The sequence below is a fragment of the Bufo gargarizans genome, chromosome 2 (assembly GCF_014858855.1).
Source record: "Bufo gargarizans isolate SCDJY-AF-19 chromosome 2, ASM1485885v1, whole genome shotgun sequence".
NCBI classification, from domain to species: Eukaryota; Metazoa; Chordata; class Amphibia; order Anura; family Bufonidae; genus Bufo; species Bufo gargarizans.
The window spans coordinates 212,383,513-212,397,405 of record NC_058081.1 but is presented as its reverse complement, the minus strand read 5'-3'; positions in this window follow the sequence as shown (position 1 = coordinate 212,397,405).

The following is a 13,893-nucleotide window of genomic DNA, read 5'->3' as shown; positions in this document are numbered from 1 at the left end:
ATATCCCCCTAAAATAGCTAAAACTAAAAACAAACTAAAAACTACTTCCAAAAATATTCAGCTTTGATATTAATGAGTTTTTTGGGTTCATTGAGAACATGGTTGTTGTTCAATAATAAAATTAATCCTCAAAAATACAACTTGCCTAATAATTCTGCACTCCCTGTAAAAACTTTCATTTGCTACTATTGGCAAGGTTGATGCGGAAATTGAAGGTTTGCCATTTGCTTGTAGTTTCCGTTTTCCCCTACCTGCCAGGGTGGCGCTAGACAGCAAGAACATTGTTTGTGAGATTTTTGTAGATAGTGAAGCAGCTGTCAATCTCATTGATAATCAATTTGCAACAATGCATGGTTTCCAGGTATGCACTTTGGAAAAGGATATACCTGTTTTTGCTATCGATTCTGCTCCACTTTCTCAAAGATCGTTAAAGGGCATAGTTCACAATATCTGTTTGACTGTGGGTGACGCTCATGTTGAGGATATGTCATGTTTCGTCTTAAGTGGATTACCTACTCCTCTAGTGTTGGGGCTACCCTGGCTCACTAAACATAACCCCACCATTGATTGGCAAGCAAGGCAAATAAATGGTTGGAGTGAGTTTTGCAGAGAGAATTGCCTCACGGCGTCTCTTTCAGAGGTTTCTACCAAGACTGTGCCATCTTTTCTCTCTGAATTTTCGGATGTGTTTTTTCCGAGAGTGATGTTCAGGAGTTGCCCCCTCACCGGGAGTACGACTACCCTATTAAACTCATCCCAGGCGCCAAGCTGCCAAAATCACGACTATACAATCTCTCCCAACCTGAAAGAGTCGCTATGCGTACCTATATCTCTGAGAGCCTGAGAAAGGGACACATCAGACCCTCAAAGTCACCTGTTGCCTGCTGTTTTTATTTGTTATGAAAAAAGATGCTTCTTTAAGACCATGTCTGGATTTCAGGGAGCTGAACCGTATCACGATCTGTGACCCATATCTGCTTCCTCTGATCTTGGACCTGTTTAACCAGATTGTTGGGGCTAAAGTTTTTTCTAAATTGGATTTAAGAGGGGCATACAACCTAGTCAGGGTCAGGGAAGGGGACGAATGGAAGACGGCCTTCAATACCCCTGAGGGTCATTTCGAGAGTTTGGTTATGCCCTTTGGTTTGATGAATGCTCCGCCGTCTTCCAACATTTTGTGAACAGGATTTTTTATCATTTAATGGGGAAATTTGTACTGGTGTATCTAGATGACATTTTGATTTTTTTCTCATGATTTTAAGACTCATCGGGACCACCTATGTCAGGTCTTGCTGATTCTGCGGGAGAATAAATTATACGCTAAACTGGACAAATGTGTGTTTGCTGTTACGGAGATTCAATTTCTTGGTTTTCTTCTCTCCGCTTCTGTGTCACAGATGGTGTTGCAGAAAGCTGGAACTTATAAATAAACATCAGACTGGCTTGATCCCAAACTAAGGAGCATATGGGTGAGCCCTATAAAACCCCTAGAGCTCTCCCTGACTGCTATGCCAATGCAAAGGTCTTTATGGTAGACGATTGCATGTCCACGTACCTCATACTATGTGACACCTGAAAACCCTATAATAGTGAGGGGACATGACCACCGGCTCCCTGCACTTAATACGGACAGAGTCAGGGTCACCTAGAATCAAGCCAGCAAGGAAACACAAATAAAGGAAACAGACTTGTCTGTGGACTCAGCAGAAGCAGCATCCAGCAGTGAACACAATCCAAGAAGAAGTATAAAGCGCAAAGTGAGGCAGTATGGGAGGGAATATAAAGGGAGACAACTAGTGTAAATAGGTGACAGCTGGGAGAAGGAAAGGAGATGACAAAGTGAAACCAAAACAATGAACTTCATGCAGGTAGAGAAGAACATCTAACAGACCTTCTCACAGAAGTGGCGATGACATTCTGGTTTTCGGATGGACCCTGAGAAGGTCCGCGCTGTGCTTGATTGGGAGCTTCCTGAGAATCAGAAGAGAGTATCAAAGAGAGTTTTGCTTCCGCTCCCATTTTAGTACAACCTGATGTCTCTCTACCTTTTATTGTTGAGGTGGGTGTGGGTGCGGTCTTATGTCAGGGTCCCTCTCCTGCCAAATGGCGACTGTGTGCCTTTTTATCAAGGAAACTCTCCTCTGCAGAGAGAAATTACAATTTGGGAGATAGGGAGTTGTTGGCCATCAAATTAGCTTTTGAGGAATGGCGCCATTGGTTAGAGGGAGCCAGACACCCTATTACCGTGTTTACAGACCATAAGAATCTGGCCTACTTGGAATTGGCCAAGCGTCTGAACCCGAGACAGGCCAAATGGTCTTTGTTCTTTTCTAGGTTTAATTTTGTTGTTACGTTCCTCCCCGGGGTTAAAAATGTGAAGGCGGATGACCTGTTTTCCGGGAGGGGGGAACTTTGAAGACCCATTTTGGCTGAAGGGTCGGTCGTCTCTGCTCTTTATCCTGATTTGGAGGCAGAGGTTCAGGCAGCCCAGGCAGAGGCTCCTGATCTTTGTCCCCCTGGGAGGTTGTTTGTGCCTCTCGCTTTACGACACAAGGTTTTTATGGAGCACCACGATACTGTCCTTGCTGGGCACCCGGGATGCATAGCCACAGTGGAAATCATTGCTCGGAGATTCTGGTGGCCGGCTCTTCGTAAGACGGTTGAGGGTTTTGTGGCAGCCTATGAGACCTGCGCTCGTGGCAAGGTCCCTCATTCACGGCCATCGGGTTCTCTCCTCCCGTTACCCATTCCTTCCCGTCCTTGGACGCATCTGTCCATGGACTTCATAACGGACCTGCCTCGTTCCTCGGGGAAGACTGTGATTCTGGTGGTAGTTTTAGCAAAATGGCACATTTCATTCCCTTTACTGGGTTACCCAATGCTAAGACGCTGGCGCAAGCGTTTGTTGATCATATTGTTAAATTGCATGGCATTCCTTCAGACATCGTTTCTGATAGGGGCACGCAATTTGTTTCCAGATTCTGGAAGGCCTTCTGTTCTCGCTTGGGGCTTTTCACCCACAGTCGAATGGTCAGACCGAACGCGTCAATCAGAATCTGGAGACATATCTGCGCTGTTTTGTGGCGGAGAATCAGGAAGATTGGTATTCTTTTTTGTCCCTTGCTTTGAATAACCGTCGCCAGGAGTCCTCTGACAAGTCACGATTTTTTGGTGCGTATGGGTTTCACCCCCAGTTTGGTACATTCTCTGGAGAGGGGTCTTCTGGTTTACCTGATGAGGAGAGATTTTCCTCGTCTTTGTCATTTATTCGGCAAAAGATTCAGGGTAATCTGAAGAGGATGAGTAAGAGATATAAGCGTGTGGCGGATAAGAGACGTTTGCCTGGTCCGGACCTGAATGTTGGTGATCTGGTGTGGTTGTCAAAGAATATCAAACTGAAGGTTCCCTCCTGGAAGTTGGGTCCTAAGTTTATTGGGCCTTACAAGATCTTGTCCGTCATCAATCCCGTTGCCTTCCGCCTTGATCTTCCTCACACTTGGAAGATCCATAATGTTTTTCACAAGTCCCTATTAAAACCTTATATCCAACCCACTGTACCCACCTCTTTGCCTCCTCCTCCGATTATTGTTGATGGTAATCTTGAATTTCAGGTCTCTAGGATTGTGGATTCTCGCATTAGCCACGGTTCACTTCAGTACCTCGTTCATTGGGAGGGTTATGGTCCTGAGGAGAGGATGTGGGTCCCAGTGGCGGACATTAAGGCCACTCATCTCATCAGGGCTTTCCATAGGTCTCATCCTGAGAAGGTGGGCTCTGAGTGTCCAGAGTCCACCCGTAGAGGGAGGGGTACTGTCACCGCCAGTTCTGTGAGAAGATCTGGCAGATGTTCTTCTCTACCTCTTGTATAATGTTCTTTGTTTTGGTTTCACTTTCTCATCTCCTTTCCTTCCTCCAGGTGTCACTTATTTCGACCAATCGTCCTCCTTTATAATCCCTCCCATACTGCCTCATTTTGCGGTTTATACTGCTGTTCACTGCTGGAGGCTGTTTGTTCAGATAAGTCTTATATTTTATTGCACATTAAGTGCCAGTCGCCTGTTTATTTATATGTTCCAGCTATCTGCTAACTTCATCCGTGACAATCCCTACGTGAAAGTGCGTACATCCCTTGCTGCATGACCATCTGCCTTGGGGGCCTATTACGACCCCTTCCAAGCCTTTAGTAGTGTTGTGCCTATTGATTGCACAACCCATTAAGGTGAGCCTCCAATCTGGAGTATTTTATGTTTGTTTATTTAACTGGACTGTACTACCCTATAGTGCGCCTTTTGTGTTTTTCATAGAGAAACACTGCCTGTTACGTTGAACGGATAAAGCATTGTCAGCCTTTTGCTTCTCTGAAATGTATACGAGCGACATATATTCACAAACAGCTGATTCGTCTTGAAAATTAGGTTAAAACGGTTTTGCGGGCATCTGTTGTCCGTCCAAATATAAGGCGGCATAAATCACATTATAGTGATTGAAACACAAAGGATTTATTTGGTAATTCCCGGATAATGATTAGTTATCTCATAGGTTTGTTGATAAACTCTCGACCCCCATCCGTCTGAGGTTTCCTGGGGTACCGTCCGCTTAACGTAAATATTTGTTCAAAAGCGGCTGCCACTGTCGCACCGGATTTATTGGAAAGTCCAGACACCCAATCGTATTTCGAAAGAATATCAGCGACCGTTAGCAAATATTTTACACCATTATTTTCTTTAGAAAAATCTATCATCGACACAAGATCGGCTTGCCATTGGTCGTCTATATCAGACATCATGACTTTGTTTCTTTAAAAAAAAATTTTTACCGGTTTGTACAATTTGTAAGTATCCTTGTTGTTCAACCAATTTTTTACAGCGTCTTTTCTTATTCCAAATTTTCGTTCTTCTCTGAATGAGGGCTCAACGCCTCCGTAAGAACTGACAGCTTTTGGCGTGTAGTACTGTTTTCTATCGATGACGCACCATAGCGGTTTATGCAATTTTAACTAATCAAGATAATGTATTTATTGTAAAAAGAAAAACAGACTATATTTTTATTTAAAAAGTCATTTTATGAAAAAACATTCAGATATTACACGCAAATACATTTTATATACCATCAAAGTAAAATTTACGATAACCAAGCCGTCTGTAACAAAGTAGAACAAATAAAAACATTATCAGGCGCTACATACAAATACATTCAAAGTAAAAGTTACAATGTTAACCAAGACGTCTGTAGCAAAGGCGGCGTCATCTTTTTAGGTAATAAAGAACCTTGCGTTAACGCAGGGGTTGTTGTTACGATCGGCTGCTGCCTAAAAGGGGGACAAACCGTTTCAAAAGGTTCATCAGGCGACCCCCCTTTTTAAATTATTGTAAAGTTCTCTCGTTCTTGTATTACCGATCACAGTTGATGGCACGTTCAGTTCGGCGATGGTTTCTATTAAGAAGTCCCACCCCCGAGGAGTTTTAACATTAAGCAAACCGTGACTCTGCGTTGCGACGTGAATCAGGTCGATGATGTTGGATCCTGGTATAATTTGATATTTTTAAATGAATTCACCCCTAGCGTTCCAGTACGGCTTGTTACCCGATCGTCGCAGTTTGTTCAACAACAGTTCAGCATTTTTCCTATACCTTATATTAACATTGTCAAGTATCTCTTTAACATCGTTTCTGCTAGAAGAGTCATTTGTCGATCAATGTTGATCTGGTTGCGGCTGCGTCATCAAAGTTAGGGTTAACATTTCTTTATCTGTACATTGTTCATTTTAGGACATGGTCAGATATCATTGTCAAGTATCAGAATAATGACCATGTCCTAAAATGAACACTGTATATCTGACTGTTTGTTGAGCGTCACGTATCTATGTAACACGTTAGTGTATCTCTTAACTTTTTTTTATCATCTGAAAGGTCATTTCTGTGTAGTATTTAGCTAATTTCGATGTCCAAACGGCCCGTAACGGTTTGGCGTATGTCTGATGTTTCTACAACTGTCTGAGTTAACCTTTAATACAGTGGTGGGTTCCAGTCGCCATCTCTACTTACGAATATGACGGAGTCTGTGTCGTGATAAAGACAACGTTCTTGCAATCTGTCTAGGAGATTGTATAATTTGAGTCTGGCGTAGGCGGTTGTAAAACAGGCTATAAAAATGTTTGTGTTTTTGTTTAGCATGCAGCGCTCTTTTACATAACGCCGATAAAAGGGCTGTCTTCCGTACAGGTTTACCTATCCTTCCAAGGTTTTTGTAAATTAACATGGTGAACCTGCTCCAGTTTTCGCCTCCCCTGCTGGTGTACTTTGTAATTTACCTCTTTTTTCACGTACAGTACCTCATAGGGCCCCTGCCACCTGGCTAGGAACTTACTGTCCACGGTCGGCACCAGAACCAAAACCCGATCACCCGGGTTAAAGATCCGGAACCGGGCCTGCCGATTATAGATCCGACTCTGGGCTCGCTGAGCAGCCTCCATATGCTCCCTGACAAGAGGCAAAACAGTCTCTATCCGCTGTTGCATCTTGGTAACATATACAAGAATGCTTTTATGCGGAGTGGCTTGTTGTTCCCATACCTCTTTGGCTATGTCCAACAAACCACGAGGATGTCTGCCATATAGCAGTTCGAAGGGCGAGAACCCAGTAGAGGCCTGGGGCACCTCTCGCACTGCGAACATGAGATAGGGCAGAAGAAGGTCCCAATCCTTTCCATCTTTGGACACCACCCTTTTTAATATGGTTTATAGAGTTTTGTTAACCTTTTCAAACAGTCCGTCCGTTTGTGGATGGTACACAGACGTCCGTAACTGTTTAATACGCAGTAACTTACAGAATTCTCTCATGAGCTTGGACATAAAAGGGGTCCCCTGGTCAGTCAGGACCTCTTTAGGTAACCCCACTCGGGAGAACATTTCCATTAGCTCTTTAGCTATAAGTCTTGCCGATGTATGTCACAGTGGCACTGCCTCCGGGTACCGAGTAGCGAAATCAAGGGCAACCAAGATCTGTCAATGTCCCCTAGCGGACTTCAGTACTGGGACTACTAGGTCCATAGGGATTCGCTCAAACGGTACCTCGATGATCGGGAGAGGCACCAAGGGACTGCGAAAAAGGTGCTGGGGGCTAGTTGCCTGGCAGGTCTGGCAAGACTTACAGAACTCGTCCAACTCCTTAAACACACTGGGCCAGTAAAACCGTTGTAGTATCTGGTCCTGTGTTTTTTGCATTCCCAGATGACCCCTGAGAACATGCTGGTAGGCTAACTCTAACACAAGTTTGCGATAAGCCTGGGGCACCACCAACTGTTCAATGGATTCACCTCGCAGTTGATTTACCCGATACAACATATCCTGATGAACCACAAAACGGGGGAACACCGACTCTGCCCCTGGTTGTTGTGGTTCACCATCTACTTTTAATACATTTTCCCAGGCTCGGGATAGGGTTGGGTACCGATGCTGGGCGGTACCAAAATTATCCCCGGAGACATTGAGGTCAGCCAGCTCAGGAACTGGTGGCAAGTCCTCCATGTCTCCCACCATCACACTTAGCGGGGTTGTCTCCCTCTCTTCCTCCAAAGTGGCGGTCACCCCTACCGCTGGCCATTCTGCTAGGGTTACCCCTGTCTCATGGCTATCAGTCACTCTCATAACCGGCCACAGTGCCGGGAAGCCCGGGATGTCTCTCCCTATTATAAGTTCATAGTTTAGGTTGGTTGCGACAGCCACCTCATGGGTCCAACTCCTGGAAACCGTGGACAGAGACACCATAGCAGTAGGGTAGTCTGTTAAGTCCCCATGTATACACATAACTCCGACCTTACGGCCGGTGTACTCAGCTGCGCCTACCAGGGAAGCCCTTACCAGGGTCACCAGACTCCCTGAGTCCAACAGAGCCTCCGCTGGAGTGTCTCCCACCTCCACCTGGCACAGGTGGTTCAGAGACACCGGAGTACCCACGGCACACAGTTTCCTGGCATATAATGAGTGACAGAAGCCATAGTTTGTGTCCATGGGTTCCCCCTGCTGTGGGCAGTCCGCTCGAACATGGCCAGGCTCCCAACACCGCCAGCAGACCATTGAAGCGGGGTCGACAGGGGCCACATCCCGGGCAGGTTTGGTGGGCACCAGTCGCCGGGTCCGGGGCGGAGGGGCACAGGATTTGAGTGCCCCCCTCCCAAAAGAACCCCCCTCTAAGTGTCGGGTAGCCTCATAGCACTCCACCAGGTCAACCATCTCCAGCGCATTACCTGGAGAGACCTGGCCAATCCATGGCTGGAGAGGGGGTGGCAGAGCCCTCCAGAACCTGTCCGCTAGCAACCGGACCAGCATAGCACAGCACGTCAGGTTGTAGCCACTTTTGCAACAGGTTGAGCAGGTTATAATACTGGGGTCTCACGGGCTCAGCCGGGTTGAACTCCCACTGATGCACTTGCTGGGCCCTGACCAGCACATTCACCCCCAGTCTTGCCAAAATCTCCCCCTTTACCTTTGGGTAGTCGGCCGCTTGATCGTCCGGCAAATCAAAATACACGCGCTGAGACTCTGATGCCAGGAAAAGAGCAATGACCTCAGCCCACTGGTCCAAGGACAGCCTTTCCCTGGTGGCCATTTTCTCATACATCGCCAGGTACGTTTCTATGTCATCTGTGGGTGTCATCTTAGGGATTGCTGCACGTACTGCTTTCCGGGCATTGTTGACGCTTGGGGTTGCTCCTGCTGTTTGCAAAGCCATCACGTGTTGTAACAGCAACTGGTTGGTTTCTTGCTGCTGATAATTAGCCTTGTGTTGCTGCAGGTTGGTCTCTCGCTGCTGCAGATTAGCCTCCATGAGGGCCTTCAAAACAGCCTCCATTTTGTCACGTCACACAGGTTTAAATCTAGCAGGTTTGATAAACGACATACACCCGTGTGCAAACCAAAAATATTTTGGCGATTATGCCAGCCTCACTGCGCTTGCCCGCTCCAAGCCACCAATTGTAGGGATTTGCTCTGGTAGGCAGGGTAAGCGGACGCAATACAGAGGCAAGACCACGGTTGAAAAAACAAAAGTCCAGTGTTTATTCACACAGAGAAGGCACAAAAGAAAAACAATGCTTTACAGGGTCCTAGTGTTAGTTCACACAGCAAGAGTTCCCAAAATAACATAAATCACCTGGCTGACCACAGCAGGCTTTAGGGTGTCTGACTCCCAGCAGGCGGCTCTCATGCAGCTCTCAGCCTTGCAGTATGGCGGATCTCCTTAGCTCCCAAAAACACAGAGCTTTCACAGCTCCACTATCACTTGGAGGAACATTCCACACCCAGCTTAGCTGCTGGCTGGGTTTTTAAACCCAGCCCAAAACCTGGCCTGGACGTGGGGAACAGCCACCCACCCTGCTCTTTGGCTGCTCCCAATAAGAACCGGCTCGGATTGGCTTTACAGCCACACTAAGTAAAATAGTGTCAGCGAGCACTAGCTGCCGCTGACACACAAAATTACCAGTTCTTATCTCACCGAGGCCAGGAACCTCGGGGACACGTACCTTCCGTCAATGACGGACCCTTGCACCTTCCTACAATAGATATATAGATATTCGAAGATAGATAGGTACGTGTCCGGTCATGTCTATAAAGGTCGCAGAAAGTCAAGCTATTTTTAAAACTTAATTAATATATAGGTTTATAGGGGCTCAGAAGTTTTAAGAATCTCTGGAGAAGTCTTTGGTTATGGTAAATGGGAATTTTGTTTTCTCCTTCAGCATGGTTGTATAACATAAATAAGACTGTACAAAAAACTGCATAACAGGGCGCCGAAGGCGCACTCGGTCCCCCATCAGCCGCAGACCTCCTGCTTAGCTTCGGGAGCGAGGATCTGTGTTCGGCCTCGTTCCCAGGGCGGCTTTGCTAGCTGGGAGGCTCCCTGCTGATAGGTCTGCCTTGAGCACTGAGCTGATCACTCGGTGCTTGACTTGTCTGTCTGTCTGTCATGTGACGCTGGCCACGTTACATGACCCTCACTCCCCACTATAAATACAGGCAACCTGCTGGCTACAGGTTGCCTGTGATACTGGTCCATTGGTGCTTCCTTGCTCCTTGGTCCTAGTCTGCGGCTGCTTGTTCTGATTAACCTCCTGACCTTGGCTCGTTCTTTGACCTCGTCTTCGTCTCATCCTTTGTACGTATTGCTCTCCTGGATTGACCTTGGCTCTGACAGTTGACTTTACATTTGCCCACTCCATTTGTACTCCCGCTTCTCCTGGTTCTGACCCTTGGCTTGTTGACCTTCCATATCTTTCCTCTGTGCACTTACGTTAGTAAGGGACCGTCGCCCAGTTACGCTCCGTCGCCTAGGGCGGGTAGTGTAAGTAGGCAGGGACAGGGGTTGAGGGTGGAGTCGGAATGCACCCTCTTTCCTTCCTCTCTGTTCCCTGACACTACTCTATTTATTACCTATCACTTTGCTGTATGGGCATCATACAGCATATATACTGTGTCGGCTCCAATTGTTACCCCTCTAGGTCAGTAAGCCATGTCCTGGGTATTTACCTTATCTTACAGGATGTGCTGATTAATTCTGGTTTTGTTTTCTGATTTTGCAGCATGCATCTGGAGATGTGCCTGCCTCCATGTTGGTTGTTCTACTGCGGACCCATTCTCCGGGTTGTTTTAAATTTGTGTGATATACAGTATATTGCTGAGTCTGTTTTCCCTGCTCATTGGAGCAGATAATAAATAGAGTAGTTTCCCACTCAGACTGAGGTCACCTTGCCATGGTTGATGGGCACAGTTATTTTATAAAAATATATTTGCGAATGTGATATTAGGATATATATATATTAGATGGCTATACACAATATGAATTGTATTGATGTTTTTGGAATATTTAGACTTTGTACACAATTATTGATTAATTGGTCTTAATTATTTATGATCATGTGGACATGTAATTATACTGTACCTGCACTGAGCACTAGTTTATTGTCATTACTGCTTGAGAAATGTTCCATTGAGCGGACCAAAATGTCGCTGTCACTTGGTGAATATACACACGTTTGATTTTGGAAGTGCCGTGGAGTTCAGTCAATTTATATTTATGGTTGGTGGATAGCCTCTACAGCCGCTGGCACTCCGTTTTTACTCTTCTTACTGCTGTGCTGCCTGCCCTTTTGCTATATATATATATATATATATATATATATACACTCACCTAAAGAATTATTAGGAACACCATACTAATACAGTGTTGGACCCCCTTTTGCCTTCAGAACTGCCTTAATTCTACGTGGCATTGATTCAACAAGGTGCTGACAGCATTCTTTAGAAATGTTGGCCCATATTGATAGGATAGCATCTTGCAGTTGATGGAGATTTGAGGGATGCACATCCAGGGCACGAAGCTCCCGTTCCACCACATTCCAAAGATGCTCTATTGGGTTGAGATCTGGTGACTGTGGGGGCCATTTTAGTACAGTGAACTCATTGTCATGTTCAAGAAACCAATTTGAAATGATTCAAGCTTTGTGACATGGTGCATTATCCTGCTGGAAGTAGCCATCAGAGGATGGGTACATGGTGGTCATGAAGGGATGGACATGGTCAGAAACAATGCTCAGGTAGCCCATGGCATTTAAACGATGGCCAATTGGCACTAAGGGGCCTAAAGTGTGTCCAGAAAACATCCCCCACACCATTACACCACCACCACCAGCCTGCACAGTGGTAACAAGACATGATGGATACATGTTCTTATTCTGTTTATGCCAAATTTGGACCATTTGAATGTCTCAACAGAAATCGAGACTCATCAGACCAGGCAACATTTTTCCAGTCTTCAACAGTCCAATTTTGGTGAGCTCGTGCAAATTCCTATTTGTAGTGGAGATGAGTGGTACCCGGTGGGGTCTTCTGCTGTTGTAGCCCATTCGCCTCAAGTTTGTGCGTGTTGTGGCTTCACAAATGCTTTGCTGCATACCTCGGTTGTAACGAGTGGTTATTTCAGTCAACGTTGCTCTTCTAGCAGCTTGAATCAGTCGGCCCATTCTCCTCTGACCTCTAGCATCAACAAGGCATTTTCGCCCACAGGACTGCCGCATACTGGATGTTTTTCCCTTTTCACACCATTCTTTGTAAACCCTAGAAATGGTTGTGCGTGAAAATCCCAGTAACTGAGCAGATTGTGAAATGCTCAGACCTGCCCGTCTGGCACCAACAACCATGCCACGCTCAAAATTGCTTAAATCACCTTTCTTTCCCATTCTGACATTCAGTTTGGAGTTCAGGAGATTGTCTTGACCAGGACCACAACCCTACATGCATTGAAGCAACTGCCATGTGATTGGTTGACTAGATAATCGCATTAATGAGAAATAGAACAGGTGTTCCTAATAATTCTTTAGGTGAGTGTATATGTGTATATATATATATATATATATATATATATATATTGCTGCTATATTCTCTTTTTCCTAACTACCAAGTTATTTTTACTATCTTTATATGAAATTGCAGTATCGACAATTCCTTTTTTCTAGAAATAACCCTTTTGCACACAGGACAGGACACACTACTGTTACTTAGCATTTAGCTATCAGCAGCTTATCTACCTGAGGCTTGTTTTCATTTCGTCATACAGCAACAAGGCCACATGAATTAGTGGGCCAAGTGCAAAATTGTATTTACCAATCTGGTGTCAAAATGGAAAACTCACAATATGCTTCTTTCCCACACATCACAGCTAACTAATGTGTTAATCTGGGACCTGCATGTCTTAATAAAGAGCTATTCTAGTAAAACAAAAAAGTCTTGTATCCTGTTGTTGTAGAAAAATAATACAGCTTATATTCATGTCTTCAATTTCCTGCTGCTTCCGTTCGATTGGTGTTGGGGCCCCACAACACTCCACTTCCTGCTCCCATCAGTGATTGGCTGAGTGGTATTCCCAGCAGGAGAAGTCTATTCAATGCATTCCAGGGTTGGTTGGCAGATGCACAGTGAGGAAATGGGGGTGAGCATGAACAACTTACTGATTTGAGGTCAGTGGAAGCAGTATTATAAATGTATTACTGCAAGGGCTCGCAAGTGATGACAGATGGTTATCATACATGTATGTCCAGGGGCATAACAAGAACCTTTGGGGCCCCATAGTAAAACTGAGAATAGTGCCCCACATCACCATAACTTCATAACTAGCATGAATATGAGGAACTTATGATTATGTTAGTTTTCCTAATGCACAGGGATAATGCACACAGTGATGCCAGAATGGTGGGAACATGTGCACAATGAAGTAAAAGCACAAGCATAATTGGGATCATTTAGACACCGGTCTTAATACCCCTTTAGAGTAGAGGCGCCGGCCTGTACATAACTTCGGCGTATCCACCACCTGTATAAATTTACACCGGCTCTTTTGCTAGCATAGATTTAGACCATTTTCTACGCTTAATGAGACAAGCCTGTTTGTAAATGAACCCCAATGTTCTTAATTGATGTCACAATACAGCAAAAAGGCTCACAGTGATCCCACAATAGTATGCTAATATGCATGGTGGCTTGAAGAAGTGAATGTCACAGCACAGAAATAATGCAAAAAGTTATTTGCTCTTACATTGTCTGTATACACAAAATGCACATATGATCAGATTGGCCCCCTTAGTTATTGCGGCCCCATAGCAGCTGCTATGCCTGCCATCCTGGTAGTTACGCCCATGTGTACGTCACAGGTGTGCAAGGAGTGCATGGAGCAGGCTAAGGAGCTGAGCCCACTCCATAAATGGTGAGTCCTGGCAGCCTTGGCACATGAATCCTACCAGATCGTATACAACATTTCGTGATAAATATCCATGTGCAATATGAATACTTGTGAGCTTTTCAGGATTGCCCAATGGGAGGTCTAAGGTTTCAGTATATATGCAGAG